This window comes from Diadema antillarum, unplaced genomic scaffold (assembly GCF_040938485.1).
Source record: "Diadema antillarum isolate AM-2024a unplaced genomic scaffold, OU_Dant_1.0 seq00000160_RagTag, whole genome shotgun sequence".
Lineage (NCBI taxonomy): Eukaryota > Metazoa > Echinodermata > Echinoidea > Diadematoida > Diadematidae > Diadema > Diadema antillarum.
Genome location: NW_027271231.1, coordinates 1,568,041 through 1,583,667, shown reverse-complemented (window position 1 = coordinate 1,583,667; position 15,627 = coordinate 1,568,041). Strand labels below are relative to the sequence as shown.

Sequence of the window (15,627 nt, the reverse complement as noted above, 5' to 3'; positions counted from 1 at the left end):
GATCTCTTGTAGAGATCCCTTCAAGAGGAATTCCTGTCCAGTTAACAGTAAATATAATAAGAAGAGTTATACTAGTACAACAGTGAAAATTTTATGATCAAAATTGGATGAAAATGAAAAGTTATGAAATTGTGAAATTTCGCTAATTTCTGCAGAACAGTTCTCTTACAGTTGATATGAATATGCAAGTGTGTGAGCTGATGATGTTTTTACCTCACAATTTTCCTCTGGTCGTGTATAAAAAAACCCCGAAATTCAGTATTTCTGTTGTTAAAGTGTAAAACATGTAAAACATGATGTTATTCCTGGTTGAACGACTTCAGAATAATGATCAGTTAGATGAATCTGGATTTGAGATGGGGCATAAATGCGTTTGAATTAAAAACGATATTTCATTTTTTTTTGTACAAACTATATGACAAGTTATCAGGGGATGACATCAACACTTCATTATTTGCATATACTGTCCAAGAACCGTTTCCTGAAAATTAGCGGAAGCTTCAAAATTTCAGAGCTTCCTTATATTTTGTCCGATTTTGATTTTAAAAATGTTCATTGCTGTGTGAAGAAATTGTTAGTACTCCTATTCATACTAACTTTCAACTGCACTGGAATTCCCCTTTATTCCTTGTACATTGGTGGATGCGTAGCTTTTCGGCCTGTCTGATCTGTTTGTTCTTTTTCTCTCCATCCGCCTTTATCACAATCTTATTTCCTTTCTCCCTCTCTTTCCCTTGCCGTTCTCCTTTCTCTTCCTTTAAATCTATCCACCAATCTATCCATCCGTCTATCTTTATGCATCTATCTTAATTGCCAGGTGAGTATCAAGTCATCGATCCGTGCAGATTCTATACAAATCCATGAATGTCACCAGCGTGCATTAATTTTGTTTGCATCACGAAGGCCTATTCACTCCATCTGCATTTACTGCAGTACTCTTTAAAGAAAACCCGAAGTTAAATACACAAGTACCGGTACACCATGAAATAAGCAACACCACCATGGAGTGCAACAAGAGCAGTTTAACTTTTCCACGGTTCATTAATCTGCCAAAGTTGTATAAAAATCGTACTCGTATGAAAAAAAAGCATACTCTGAGGTCTTGCATGGAAGTGGGACATGGACCATGAAGATCGTATAGAAGGCCCTAAAGGTTAGGCTTGATGGCATATTATTACAATACAGTGTACACTAGTACACGACTTCTCCTTAGAGTGCCGGACAGCCAGTTCAGCTGGCGTGAGCACAAATCAAATGCAAAGGTCTATATTATGGACACAGAGGTATGAACTGGGTATAATTCTTCCAGCCATGCCCATACTGAAATAAAGAAGACAGTACGTTAACTTTGCAGTGTTAATAGCAGGAACAAAATTCCAGATAATACAAATAAAACACTCATTGTTGTTATATTACATATGACATGGCATTATTTGGTTGTACAAGTATTTCATCTCAGATGCGTCCACACGGTGGAAGCGGTAGCTTGTGCCGCTGGAAGCACATGCCATGATTATACATATACATTGATACACAGCGTCCAGGACAAAAGTTTGCGGATCACTTTCTGACCAAGACGCACGAGAACCTGCTACGTGAACATTGAGTCTTTCAAAAAGGCGCCGCCCGGATATAAGAATCAGTATTATCTGCATGCGCACTTTTTGCAGTCAAATAAAAACATACTTTCTAAACTTTTCCTGGTACCACCCCTTAACCGATTATCAGGGCAAAGCAGGAGAAATGTGCAAGAGAAACGTGTAGTTACTTTACAGCTTGGTATTTATGTTGAAGGAATTAAACTTGCATTCGATAAACTTAAACATCCCTTGTCTGAACCACATCGAACAATTCAGCTGCGGCTCTCAGATATTCTTCCAAAGCGGTAAGATCTAGATCTGTTCATACTTATCAAATTCAATTTTAAAGAGAGAATAGACTAACACTTGCAAAACATACAAATCATGAACTATATTCACACAAGAATTAATATTTCAACAGGTAGAACATCATAAAGCTAGTAAATGTACTTTGTTTCTCAACTTAGAACTTCAATGTGATACTATACTCTCCATAATATCATCACTAAGAATAATCAAAGCTACCGTTGGGATAATGACATGATTCATTTTCATCTTGCTCAATTGAAATAAACAGAAGAAGACCCAAAAGAAAAAAAAAATCTTAGACTTCTTCCTCTGTTTCTCTCCTCCTCCTCCTCCTCGTATGATCTTATTCTTATTCTTCTTCTTCCTCCTCCTTCTTCCACTAGTCCTCCTTCTCCTATTCCTCCTCATCATATGGATTTTACCCATACACTTAAGCATCAACCTCTTTAAACCCACCGCGCGCTGCAGTAAATAGCAGTAAAAATGTGTAATTTCCTCCTTTCTTCAACCATATCTTCTGATTCGATCGGCCTAGTTCACCACCGGAAAGAGCATTAGAAAATTTAACTTTTCTTCTTTATGATGATGTAAAAATTAAGATTTTTTGTTGTTCCATTGCACCGTCATTTATTGCTCACTTTTCATTAATTTGGTCAAAATTTCTGTGGTATCGATCTTTCTTACTGAACTCTTCCGACTATATCTAGCGGTTTCTTGCCGGGAGTGGGCTATTTTTCATCACCGGAAAAAGATTGAAGTCCTTCAGGTTATTCTGAACAGTTTGATATATAAAGCATTTCCATTGGATGAATAATACCCCCGTCAAAAGATTAAACCAATTGGGAGCTTTGTCTCATTTTGGGAAGTTTGCTATGAGTTCCGCGGAAACCGGAATTGCACTGATTTACGTGTGTTACGTTGCCCACCGGTTGTGTTGCCTCCTGTCTGGCTCGGGCATAGCCGCAAATTTTGGTAAGTTTAACTTGTTTCTCTTTAATATTATATCATCAAAGTTATACCTGTTTATAAATAAACGTTTGAGGAACATTGTAAAGTATGTTGAGCCTGATGGCATGCACAGAATCGTTAAAAGGGATGATTGAATAAAATCCATAATTCTTTCGGTACGATGTCGTTACACTGAAATCTGCAGGCAGCCAGCGAACCGGGTCGTACCATCCTTGCTCAGGGGAAGTCAAGGGGTTTCAATAACGCGGATCAGCTGGCTGCGCTTACTGGGTACTCTCAGAACTCGTGCATTGCATGCATACAGAAGGAAAATAATTGTATTGAACTGTGTGTGTGTGTGTGTGTGTGTGTGCATTTGTATGTCTATATTAATGATTCATCATCTTTCTTAATCTTACTCATTTGATCGATGAACAGGCTTAGACTTAGTCCTAGCAGCGGCGGATCCAGGAATTCCCTAATTCTAGTAGAAACCTCTAAAGCCTAAACTAAAGGGGGGTGGGGCTCACTTTTTTCCATCGTCGGCTGCCATCAGCAGAATCTCCAAAATCATGCTCAGTGGGGGGGGGGGGGGGGGGGGGGGGGGGGGAACTTTTTTCCCGTCACCGCACACTGACTAGCAAGAGAATCTTGAATGAAAATCATTCTCAATGGGGGGGGGGGGGGGGGATAGGCAACACATTTTCTTTCCGTCATCTGCCATTTTTCTAATTTTTTTTTTTTTTTGCTAAAAAAAAAAAAAAAAAATCAGAAAAATTAAAGGGGGGCGCGCGCCGTTTGCGCCCCCCTGGATCCGCCACTGGTCCTAGTAACATTGCTGGAGTAAAGTAAGTAAAGTATTTACTGGGGAGGGGGTAAAAAAATGTTTATCCCGGCTTCCCATCCCATGCTAATGATTAAAATTAAGGTAATGTTGGGTCTAACGTTAATTTGGATCGAAGGATTCAACTTGTAAGAGCCTGCACTGACACTGCATTTCCTTTTTTTCTCTCACTTTGGTTTTAAAGAGACTCTGGGTCTGGCTTTCTTTTCTGTTTGTTTGTTTTCTTGTTTTCTTGCATCACTTCAGGGAATAAAAGGAAATTCATTTGGCTGCAAAGCAAATTTACATGTATGCAAAATAATTACCTAAAAATGCAATTTGAAAAAATTCTGTGTAGCCTATAGATCTACTGTTTTCTCTTCGGCCCCCAAAAAACCCAACAACAAAAAACACGATTTTAGCCCCAAGCCAAAGGAATTTGAGACAATTTTCTTTTTTTCTTTAAAAGTCATCAATAGACAAAAACAATTTCCTTTTGTTTTATATATCACAGACAGACCTCCACTGCCATCATCCTCTACTGCGGCTCATGATGTTCAGTCGGTGCTCAGCCAGAGACGAAATACTCTGATCAGCCAGGATGTACAAGCGAATGTTCAGTCGACCTGCTGCACAGCAAGATGCTAGAATTATAACTGGTAAAATCACTGCATGAATTTTTTGACTTCTCTGTCACTGTGCTATAAACTTAAAGTATGCACTATATTTTTGTTTCTGTTCATGTTATGAATAGCCAGGCTAGGACTTAAACTGTATAATTTGCTTGGAATAAAAAAAAAAAAAGTCAATAATAGTTTTAGTCATACTGGCAGTTATTGTCATTTCACTTTTGATTTATGCATATGTTGGGGAGACTGGGGAGAAGTGGGACATATTTTCAATTTTATGAATTCTACCCTGTAACTCCCAGAATATTTAGGATAGCCAGCTCCTGTTTACACGTCAAAGACAATGGGTACTGCGGTGTATTGTGCAGTAGTTTTTATTAGGCCTTCGTCTTTCCTCTGTATGTAATCAATGACTTTACAAACTGTTATTTGGGGAATTAGGGGGTGACTTGGGACACCCTGGGGAGAAGTGGGACACTGGCAGGGGTAAAGTGGGACAGTAAGAAACTTATTTGGGAGAAGTGGGACATCGTGGGGAGAAGTTGGACAGGGAGTGCAATAAGAATCGGTGTGTCAGTTTACCCCATTGGTAAAAAATACTAAAAATTAGCTCATAATCAGAGGTTTAGGTATTATCCTAAGAAATTTCGTGAATTCTTTTACACATCTACCAGACCATTATGTAACTCAGGTGTAATACCTCCACAGCCTTGTATGGTATCTGTAAATTTACTTACCATTTCAAGAAGGCAGCAAGACCTGTGAAAAAAGGACACGTTTTTAAATCTAGATGAAGAGTGCTTAGCAACACCTGTTAAGGGATATTTCAAAAGCAGACTGTTCATCAGTTTATTAGTGTTTGAGTTATAGAGCTGTCCCACTGGCTTAGTGCAAAGAGCGCGGCGCGTTAAATGGCGCGTGAAATGGCGCATCAAACGGCGCGTAAAAAATGAATAAAATATAGATTTTTGTGGCATTGCAAAAAGTTTTCTATTTTTCGAGTAATTGCTATTTGCGCTGTTGGTATTTATACATGTCGATCATTATACATATACATATACATATACATATACATTAGCACAGCATAATTATGCCATAGGTATTGCATACACTGTAGCTGATGGGCGGTAGTGGAGCGTTACGGAAAGTCAGCATGACACCGTCAAAGTTACAGACCCAAAGTTAAACGAAATTTGCGGTGAGTAACTTTACTTGTTTTGGAAATTCTATTCTTTTTTGATGAAAACCGCAAAACTAATTCAGTAGATTGTCCTAATCAATTTATTCGGCGTTGATTGATTCTAATCGTCTGTAGTTTTAGGAGCCATTCTGCGCGTGTTTTGGTGAAAATACCAGTGCAGTCCCACATATGGTATTTTATGTTTGCTGGCTAATCGGTCAACTGATTTGCCAGTAGGATAGACCGAATGAAAATCTGTCGGAAATTCACTGGCCTCTTATTTTATAAGGACGTCTGTAATTAAACCCTATTTAAAACTAGACGATTAGAATCAATCAACGCCGAATAAATTGATTAGGACATTCTATTGAATTAGTTTTGCGGTTTTCACAAGGAAATAAGATATGCAAAAACAAGTATTAAAAGCTACTCACCACGAATTTCGTTTAACTTTGGGTCGGTAACTTAGACGATGTCATGTCTATGGCTGTGCTATTAAATGTATGTATACAATGACATGTACTACTTGTTAGAAAAAACATTTCTTACTTTTGATCCTTAATAGTTCGGAAACTATATATCAGATGACACTGTCGTGGATATGAGAAATAGCTTAATAGTGTACAATTTAGTTGGAGGTGATTTGAATACGAAAGCATAAATAGGTTTCAATAAATCCATGATTGATTTTAAAGTTATATTCCAGATTTTGGTCAAATTCTAATTCTCGGTAGAAAACTTGATCTTTAATTACACAGAAAGCAATGTTGTGTATCTGAGTGTGTGCTTACAATGACCTCGAACAATGGACATGGATACCACCTTCATGACCTTTTTCAGAGCTCTGCCGACTAAGCTTCTGGTCTCTTGCTCACAAGCACATGAATGCTTTATTAATGATTTATGTTGGATTGCCCTAGACACTGCTAACCTGAATTCATGGCAAAGGGTAAAATGCACGCACAAAAAAGTAAGCCCTGTTTCCATGTGCTTGCATACCACACGTTTCATTCCAGCTGACAATCATTTTCAAAATTTGTCTCAATGAGGCTATCACTAAATTTGGTATAAGCTTAAAATCTAAAGTTTTTTTAACACAATTGTTTACTAGTAATCTGACAAATTTATAGTTTTTTTTTCGATACCATGAATTCAGACTAGCAGAGCCCAGGGCAAGCCACATGAATTGATAATAAAGTATTTATGTGCCCTGGAGCAAGAGACAAGAAGCCTAGTCGGCAGAGCTCTGAAAAAGTGGTATTCATGTCCATTGTTCAGGGTCATTGTAAGCACACACTCTGACCAAAATCTGGACCCTAACTTTAAAATTAATCATGGATTTAATGAAACCTATTCTTTCATATTCAAATCGACTCCAACTAAATTATTGTACACTATTCAGCTAAATCCATGACAGTGTTATCTGATTTAGTTTTCGAACTATTAAGGATCAAAAGTGGGAAATGTTTTTTTTTTTTTGTAACACGTAGTGCATGTCATTGTATGAATACCAACAGCGCAAATACCAATTGTTCGGAAAAAAATTGAGCTTTTTGCAACGCGCCGTTTAACGCGCTGATTGACGGGCCATTTAACGCGCCGCGCTTTTTGCACTAAGCCGTCCCACTTCACCTCCTGTTCCACTTCACCTCGGTCTTCATAAAATGTACTAGGGACCATGCACAGAGCCAAAAATTGTGTTCTTTTTGTAAATATTTCTTTCAGGTTATGGATCTGAGAAAGAAGAGGCGTGTGGATTATGCTTCAATTCACGACCATGGCTTTGAAGATGTCAGTGTGAACTTAAATGAACGTCTTCACGAAAAGAAAGACAAATGGTCCACAGCTACGCTATTCCGCTTGGAAGTCCTCGATGAAAGAATATCTGATAAAGGTGATGAAGTTTTAGTCCATTATGTCGGATGGGAAGATAAGTACAATGAATGGAGACTTAAAAGTGAAGTTGTAGATGTGAATGAGGAAAAATCAGATGCTCTGGAACTTGTGAAAAAGGATTTGCTTGTCAAGGTGAAAGAAAACCTCAATATTTCCCGTGTTCAGGACACCGAAGTTACTCTGCATATTCCCATACAAGTAGAAACATTCAATAGGTTTGTGGAGGTCATAAATGGTCATCCAGTCCGTTTGAAAAGGAAAGACATCTTCACAGCTGATTGGGCATCCGTTGCCACATTTCTAGGGACTGATTGGTTTTTTCGCATAGTCAATGCAGCAGGAGACTTTGCTTATGTTGTGGAGAGCACTATACAGATATGGATACATGAAAGAAGGTGCCTGGAACAATATGTTGTAAATGTGGAAACAAAACAACTTGACAAAAAACTACTCCATCGTGGACATCTTCTTGTTTTTCGTTTCGTGAAAGATCGAGGAAACAAGTTTGAACTAGGCAAAGTAGGGGTCACCTTATAAAGCATGGGCTTGTTATCTCATCTGTAACTTCCAAGTAATTCATGTACACATTCGGACAAATTCATATGGTTGTGTAGCTCATTAGGCTTTCAAATTCATATTTAATTGAAACTTTGCCAGATATATCTGAGTTCAAACTGTGACTTTCAAGTAATTCAAGTACACATTCGGACCGATTCATATGGTTGTTTAGCTCATCAAACTTTCAAATTCATATTTAATTGAAACTTTTCCAGATATGCGTGTATCTGAGTTCAAACTGTGTGTGTACAATGATGTAACTTACACTGGTGTTTGAACTGGGTGGAAGTTTTGAAATCTTCCAACTGATTTAGATTTTTGATTGTGTTCATCGCTGACTCATTTTGGTCGATTCAACTTTGGACACACAGTACTTACAGTGAGAATTACACTGCCTGAATTGTGTAAGCTTCAATCTAAAAACCTAAGTTTCCAGCTGACTTTACTTTGTATTGAATTATGACTATTGTGCTAAAAATTACTGTTTAAACCCCCCCCCCCCCCCCAAAAAAAAAAAAAATAATAAAAAAATGAAACTGTTGACTGTGAAGCTAATTTTTTCCTCTTTGGCACTATACTTAGTATTTAGTGTAAGTTTTCTACCTGCAGTATTTGGTGCACCTTCTGGAACAAATTCAGAATCGTGGGTAATTTACATCAATTGCTTTACTTTGTACCAGCTAGTACGCGAAAGTGATATGGGACCTGGACTCAAACAGAGTGAATCTGTACTAAAGAAAATATTTCATTTGAACAGCATTGATGCAAAATATGCAGATGCTGGCATTGTTAAACGTCTCGATGACAAAATACGATATATTATGCGACCTGCATCAAAGGCTTTGAGTGCTGGTGGCAGGCAAGGTCAACAATTTTTGGACAAGTTGAAAAGCACCATATATAAATTAAATCTCGGTGGAGTTAAAAGACAAATGGAACATGAACTAGAAAATGAAAGGAAACGTAGGAAGGTAGCAGAAGACGAAGTTAGAGGCCAGAAAAGACAAGCGAAAGAATGCCAGAAGAGTGCAAAAACAGCACATGTGTTATTAGGAAGACTCCTTAAAAGACGCACAAACAAAAGGAAAGTCCTACCTAAAACAAAATATGGGCCAACCTGGAAAAGTGTACAAAAGAAAAACCTTAATGAAAGTGTGAACTTTGCTCGTGACCTGCTGGCAGAAGATAACATCAAAATCCAGAAAATGCTTGTAAAAGATCACTATGGAAATACTGTAGGCTACCATGATTATCCAACAGACGACTTGCCCTCTGGACCCTCGGTGGATCGGATGCTATACATAAAGGACTCAAACCTTATTTCAGATGATGCCTACCAAGAACTAGCCATAGAAAATCAACAATTCTTAAACCAATTCAAAGATCACCTGCCTATACGAACCAATTATCCATCACTTTATGCAATTCAACAACGCAGGGCAGAATTAAATGCCACATTTTCTGTACAGCTACTTCCAAACAAAAAAGGTGTTCAAGAGAGACTTGAAGTAAAACTCAGACGTTTCTTGGAAAGTGCTTGGCCGATAACTGATGATGAACTTGTAATCAAAATCACAGGTGACGGAACATCGGTTGGCCGTCTACATGTAACCAATTTTGGAATGACAGTAATTACAGATTCTTGGCGGTCGGATGACCTATTGTTAGCAATTGGAAAGATCCCTGAAAAGTACAACGAATTGGCAGATGCACTACAAGACATAGTACGAGATACCCAGTCACTTCAGGAAATTACAGTTCATGGCAGAACTATCAAACTGAAATACATTATTTGTGCTGATTTGAAATTTACTAATATCATCCTTGGCTTAGGTGCCTGCTCGGCAAATTATTGTTGTGTGTGGTGCCAAACACATAAAGGGGAATTTCACCGTCTCAACCAATCTGGAACTGCAAGGAACATATCCGAAATGAACCAGCTGTGCAAAAAGAAGAAAACCAAGAAAACGGAAAACTACAATTGTTTGCATGCTCCAATCTTCCCCCACATTCCAGTCACTCACGTCATACCAGATCCCCTCCATCTGTATCTCCGCATCTCGGACCAGCTGACCCGTCAACTTGTACTACGCATCAGGACAAACGACAACATTACGAAGAATGACAAGAATGTTGACAAATTGAATTGCCCATCTATGTTGAAATTCGAACAGTTTGTCCAAAACCTCGGAATCGAATGGCAGTTTTATGTTGATAAACAAGGTTATCTCACTCATCAAGACTTCATTGGGCCACAGCATCAAAAAATTCAAAAGGCCATATGTTTAGAGGATTTTTATGGTTCTGATAATCCTAAGCTTGAAGATATCAAGTTTTTGTGGTCGAAATTTGGAGAGCTAGTTAACCAGATGAAAAAGGATATGACAGAGGACGAGTTGGTGGAATTCCAGTCACAAGCTTGTGCATGGGTTGACAAATTCTACCGAGTCCATACTTCAGGTGATATCACAGTATACATGCATGTATTTGCAAAACATGTCAGTGACTCAATCCGCCTTCATGGCAATCTCAGCAAGTTTTCACAACAAACTTTTGAAAAATTGAACGATCGAATAACTAGCTGGTATTTTTCTTCTTCAAATCGACGCAATATTGAAGCATTGAGACAAGTTATGAACATCCAAAATAGAGTCGAGTACCTGGAACCATCATGTAAACGTGAAGGTTACAGAAAGACATGCAGTGTGTGTGGAGTTTCTGGGCACAACAAGCGTACCTGTCCTGAAAAAAACACAAAAAGCAACCAAACGTGAATGTGGAGTTGTGCATTACTGATTATTCACATTAATGGCCTGCAAAATTCGGAAAACATTGGCCTTCACTTAAAGCCTTTTCTAAAGCTTCGCTAAAGTTTAGATAATGTTAGGCATATTGGACTACAGTGTATCCAATATTCAAATCTTACAAAAGCGTAGTGACAATAACATCTTTGTTATCATCGGTTGATTCTTTGGGAAAATTTGAATTTCACCTTTGAAGATATTTAAACCATTTCATGGTAATGTTTTCATTTTTCTTTAAAAAATGCCCTTCCCTTCTTAAAATGTAGTCATTGTATACTAGTATGAGAAACCTGCATAGGAAGATTATATCGTGCATTTTTCAGCTAATTCCACGAGTGAGAAGATTAGGAATTGGTTTTATACCAAAAAGAAGTTTAACCCATAGATCATATTTTTCATTCAACATGAGTTATATGATACAGGCTTTAACTTGATGTTATTGCTAGTGAAGATTTTGATACCTTTTATATCGAAGTATGCAGTAACATGCAACATGACTATGATTACTTCTTTCTGATCAGTTTCTCATGGTTTGTTGTTTACTGCGATTCAACCATAGAGTTACATACTACGAAGACTAGAGTGAGTAGTACGCGTACCAGTGCATGTTATCAAACAGCCCTAATTGAACTACAGCGCAGTCCCTTTAGCGTGTGCACCTATGCGTAATTACACACATTGGTTGGGGCGATCTGACGCGTCACGTAGGCAGTAGCCAAGTAGTAGCCAGCTAGCTTTGTCTTCAGCATAGAGTTCAATGGTTGCACAGTCCCCTATTAAAATGTCAGGGCGCGTTCAATGAAGGGCGTCTCTTCCGGGTTAGTGCGCACTTTAGTACTTAGTAGTATGTAACTCTATGGATTCAACACATCTGATGATTCTGATCTAACATACTGCAATGAATATTAATATCTTATTGACAAGTAGAAGCCAGTAATTAGGCTTTTCATTAAATAGATTTGATTATTTGTAAAATATGTTCCACATACAGAGATGCCACTTTTCAGGAAATTTCCTGAATTCAGGAAATTTTTCCAAGGAAAAACAGAACTTCAGGAAATTTAAACAATGTTTGTACCTGAATAATAAGTGTAGAAGGGAAGAAAAGACTGTGAAAGAAGAAAATAATGATTACTACAGTACATTTGCGTCCATTCTTGTAGGTAAATTGCAATTATTATAAACAGGTGAGTGTTACAGATAGTAGTTCGGGAAATTTTGAATAGCACCCCTGGCATCTCTGCATATGTACAGTGAAACCTCGTTATAACAAGCTCGGATATAACGAGGTAATTTTTCAGGTCCCATTCTTTTTATACTCTTTGTTTTTATCCCTGATATAACGGGCTTGTACCGAAAGGTTGGGTTGCGTCGCGTCGCGTTGACGCGAACGCGACCATTCGGCCAAAGCTCCCCCGGTTTGACTGAAAGGGTGCATTGGGAGCGTTGGGAGCGTTGGCGTCAACGTGACGCGACGCGACGCAACCCAACCTTTCGGTACAAGCCGATATAACGAGATACCCGATATAATGAGGAAATTTCTGTGGTCCCAAGGAGCTCGTAACGAAGTTCCCCTGTAAATGAGTGCTACAATTTTAGTGTTATGGAAACTACTGTAAAATTTTTCCATTCAGTATTGCTATTTCTGAGCAAATAATGAATTTGTTAGTATATTTATTGCATTGGCTTGTGTTGCCAAATGTAGTTCAGTTTAGTGCCTAAAATTGTTCTGCCATTGAAATTCTATCACATTTGAATAAATTGTTGGAAAAAGAAACCAAACTTCCACGTGTAGTATTTGTATTAAAATTATCAAAATTTTGAGAGCCAGAGGAAGCAATAAGCAATCTTGGGGTCAGTGAGAAATCGAGTTATCTGATATGAAAGTGTAGACATTCCAGAAACAAAACATGAGGAAGAAACAAATAAAAAGAGCAGAGGAGAGAAAGCAATTGAGAGAGAAAGGGGGGGGGGGGGAAGAGAGTGTGCAAGAGAGAGAGAGTGTGTGCAAGAGAGAGAGAGAGAGACAGAGTGTGTGCAAGAGGGGGAGAGAGGAAGGGATGGGGGGGGGGCAGATTTCGACAAGTATAAGGAGATAGATGAAATTATGAGAGAACGAGAGAAAGAGTGGGAGAGAGAGGAACCCAACACTGGAAATATCAATTTGTTATGTACAAAAGACATTCCTCTTTTTTCCCAGAGAATTGTAAGGTTTATTTATACGGGTAAGAAATTTGAAATGAGATTGCAGCAATTTGAGCCAGATTTCTCATTTCTAATTCATAGATTACATGTCAATATAATAATCCAAGATTCATGGAGACAATACAGAATGACTACACGAATTACAACATCTAAAACTCCAAAGATTATGAATATTTCCATGTCATTTGCAGGTCAATGGACTGACTGGTTTGATCAGATCATTTTGTAAAGCTGTTCTCACAATAAGTTTTTGGAATAAATTCCACATAAGTAGAAAGAAAGTAACTGAGAAAAATCATTTTTGAATACATAAAGTGAACAAAAAAAAAACCTGAAATGGGATTTGAACCTGCAAACCTCGGTTTATCAGTCCAGTGCTCTACCAACTGAGCTATTCAGTCTTTTGTAATCTTGTTTGTTGTAAAAATGATTTATTTTGTTTGTATCTAAACTTGAAATATAATATCCACAAAATACCATATCTAATCACATACTAGTATCTAAACATCCTGTAACCACCAACAAAACATAACTGGACCTATTTTGTTAGCTTTATAGGGGGCAGGAGATGCATGTATACATGCATGCACACGTTAGCACGAGCGCTGTTCGCTCGGCTGTGTCTAGCGGGCCAGAAAATCTGAGCAATTGCAGAATACCCTAACTACACGCAGCGCTGTCGCGAAGCGACAGCGCTGCACCTCTATTCCTTCGCGGACGTTGTTATCGTTCACTGTTTCCTTCATGAATATCTTTATTAATCGTGGAAAACTAAAATATAAGGAGTTATCGTAATCTATGACCATCATTCAATAACCGGTATGCGATTTTTTGTTTAATTACGTCTAAAACTTACCGAAATCTATGGCTGAAATCAGGTCTGTAAACGTCCTTACTGCTTCACTCCTCATCTGCGTGTTATATGAATGGCATTCACTCTCGTATACTACAACATAGGTAGTCGGGGCGGAAGTGATGAGATAGTCGGATGACCCCGACTAAAAAAGTTCAAATCATTGCCGGTGCAGCACGCGCGGATCTACTACAAGCTTTACGTAACACATGAAACGCACGGGCGCACGGGCGTACGTAAAAAGCAACCACTTCTGAATGCGCATGCGTGGTAGTTTGTTGTTTTTGTGAAGCTCTCGAAGGAAAAGATGCCACCGCACGATCTACTCCGAAAAATTCAACAATAAGGTCTGGATACCAACAAAACGCAAAATTCAACTCAACCATCAGGAAAATACGCTGTAGGTAAGTGTTGCAAATTATATTACTCTTAAAATCATACAAAATAAAAGGTATTTTATGTGATTTTGCCGTCAATAGTGACGGTCGTTTACAACGTTGAAACACTAACACATGTCAGACCCTGTGCGCAGCACAGTGTCTGGTCAGGCTACAGAATACCCCAGCTCTCTTGTGCGTACTTCCCCTTAATAACGTGTTTCTATGGCCGTACGCTAACGGAATAAAGCACAGTGTCTATGGGAGACACGCTCGGAATGAAGGATTGCCGGGGTATTCTGCAATTTAGCCAAAAAATCTGCTGCAAAAGAAACAGTTCCGATGCAGTCAGTGCGTGACCGGGTAAATAAATCGCCTTCGTGTCCCTGCCACGTAAATAGGCACCGAGCTCCGTACGTGTCACCCCCTTACTCTAAATAGAACGGTCGCGGACCTGACGCGATCCAATCAGATCCACTCAGAGTCAACCGCACAGCTGATCGGACATTGTACGCTTAGTCGGTTAGTGTATGCGCGTACAGCTGACCCGGCTGATTAAAAGCTTCAAATTAGGTGAAAGAAATCGGGGTTCTAAAATTCATATGCCGTTTGTTATTCCATTTTGTATTATCAAATGTTTGGTGACTCGTTGATACACTGCATAATTCATTTGCCTTGTGGCTTAGCTCCTATTACGAGCACTGACTGTCCCAGTAATCACACGAATAAACAGGAATAATCGTAGGAAGACACCAGGAAGTACACCAAAGAAAAATAAATGTTTATTCAATCACATGACCATTCAAGAAATTAGTATATAAATCACTGTAAAACGATGATGACTTTAAGCTGACATGTAAACTTGGGTAATTTATTCGTCCTTTAATAATGTTAGACAAAGAAAGAAGAAAATGTATTACGACAAAACACACACGCACACACACACACACACACACACACAAACAAACAAACATTGAGACACACATCATCGTCAACACAATGTGTAACGCAAAGTTACGACAAAAAGAAAAGAAACCTTTTTAAGTACATACATACTGGTAAAAAGGTGCTATCGAACTGGTTTGGAACAGGGAATGCATAACAGCTAGAAGTGATTCTACTTGCTATAGGCGTATTAAAGGTACATCGTTGTATTACGTAACACTCAATCATGGAAAATCTCCTGACTCAAGGCGAATGAAAAACAACATGTACTACATGACCTTTAATAATTGGTCGTATATAGAAAGTAAGACGGATATACAGATAATATTCTACTTCGAGTGTTTGAAAGTTTGAAACATGATACACGTATACAACATTTATATCCTAACAAGGTATCTTATTTAAACCAGGATGCCTACCATTCCAGTATACATCAGCACTGCTCTTTCAGATGAGTCTGACCATACCAGGGGCCTCTTTCATAAAGATTGACCGTAAAATTGACCTTACGATTGATGCG

General features: G+C 38.5%; 1 long non-coding RNA gene across 1 annotated transcript; it reads left to right on the top strand.

Annotated features, from left to right (window-relative positions):
* Positions 1-2,567: 2,567 nt before the first annotated feature.
* On the top strand, positions 2,568-8,410 carry LOC139727959 (uncharacterized). The gene is made up of 3 exons (XR_011710776.1): positions 2,568-2,861; positions 4,175-4,319; positions 7,195-8,410. It is a non-coding gene; the product is annotated as an uncharacterized lncRNA (long non-coding RNA).
* Positions 8,411-15,627: the final 7,217 nt, after the last annotated feature.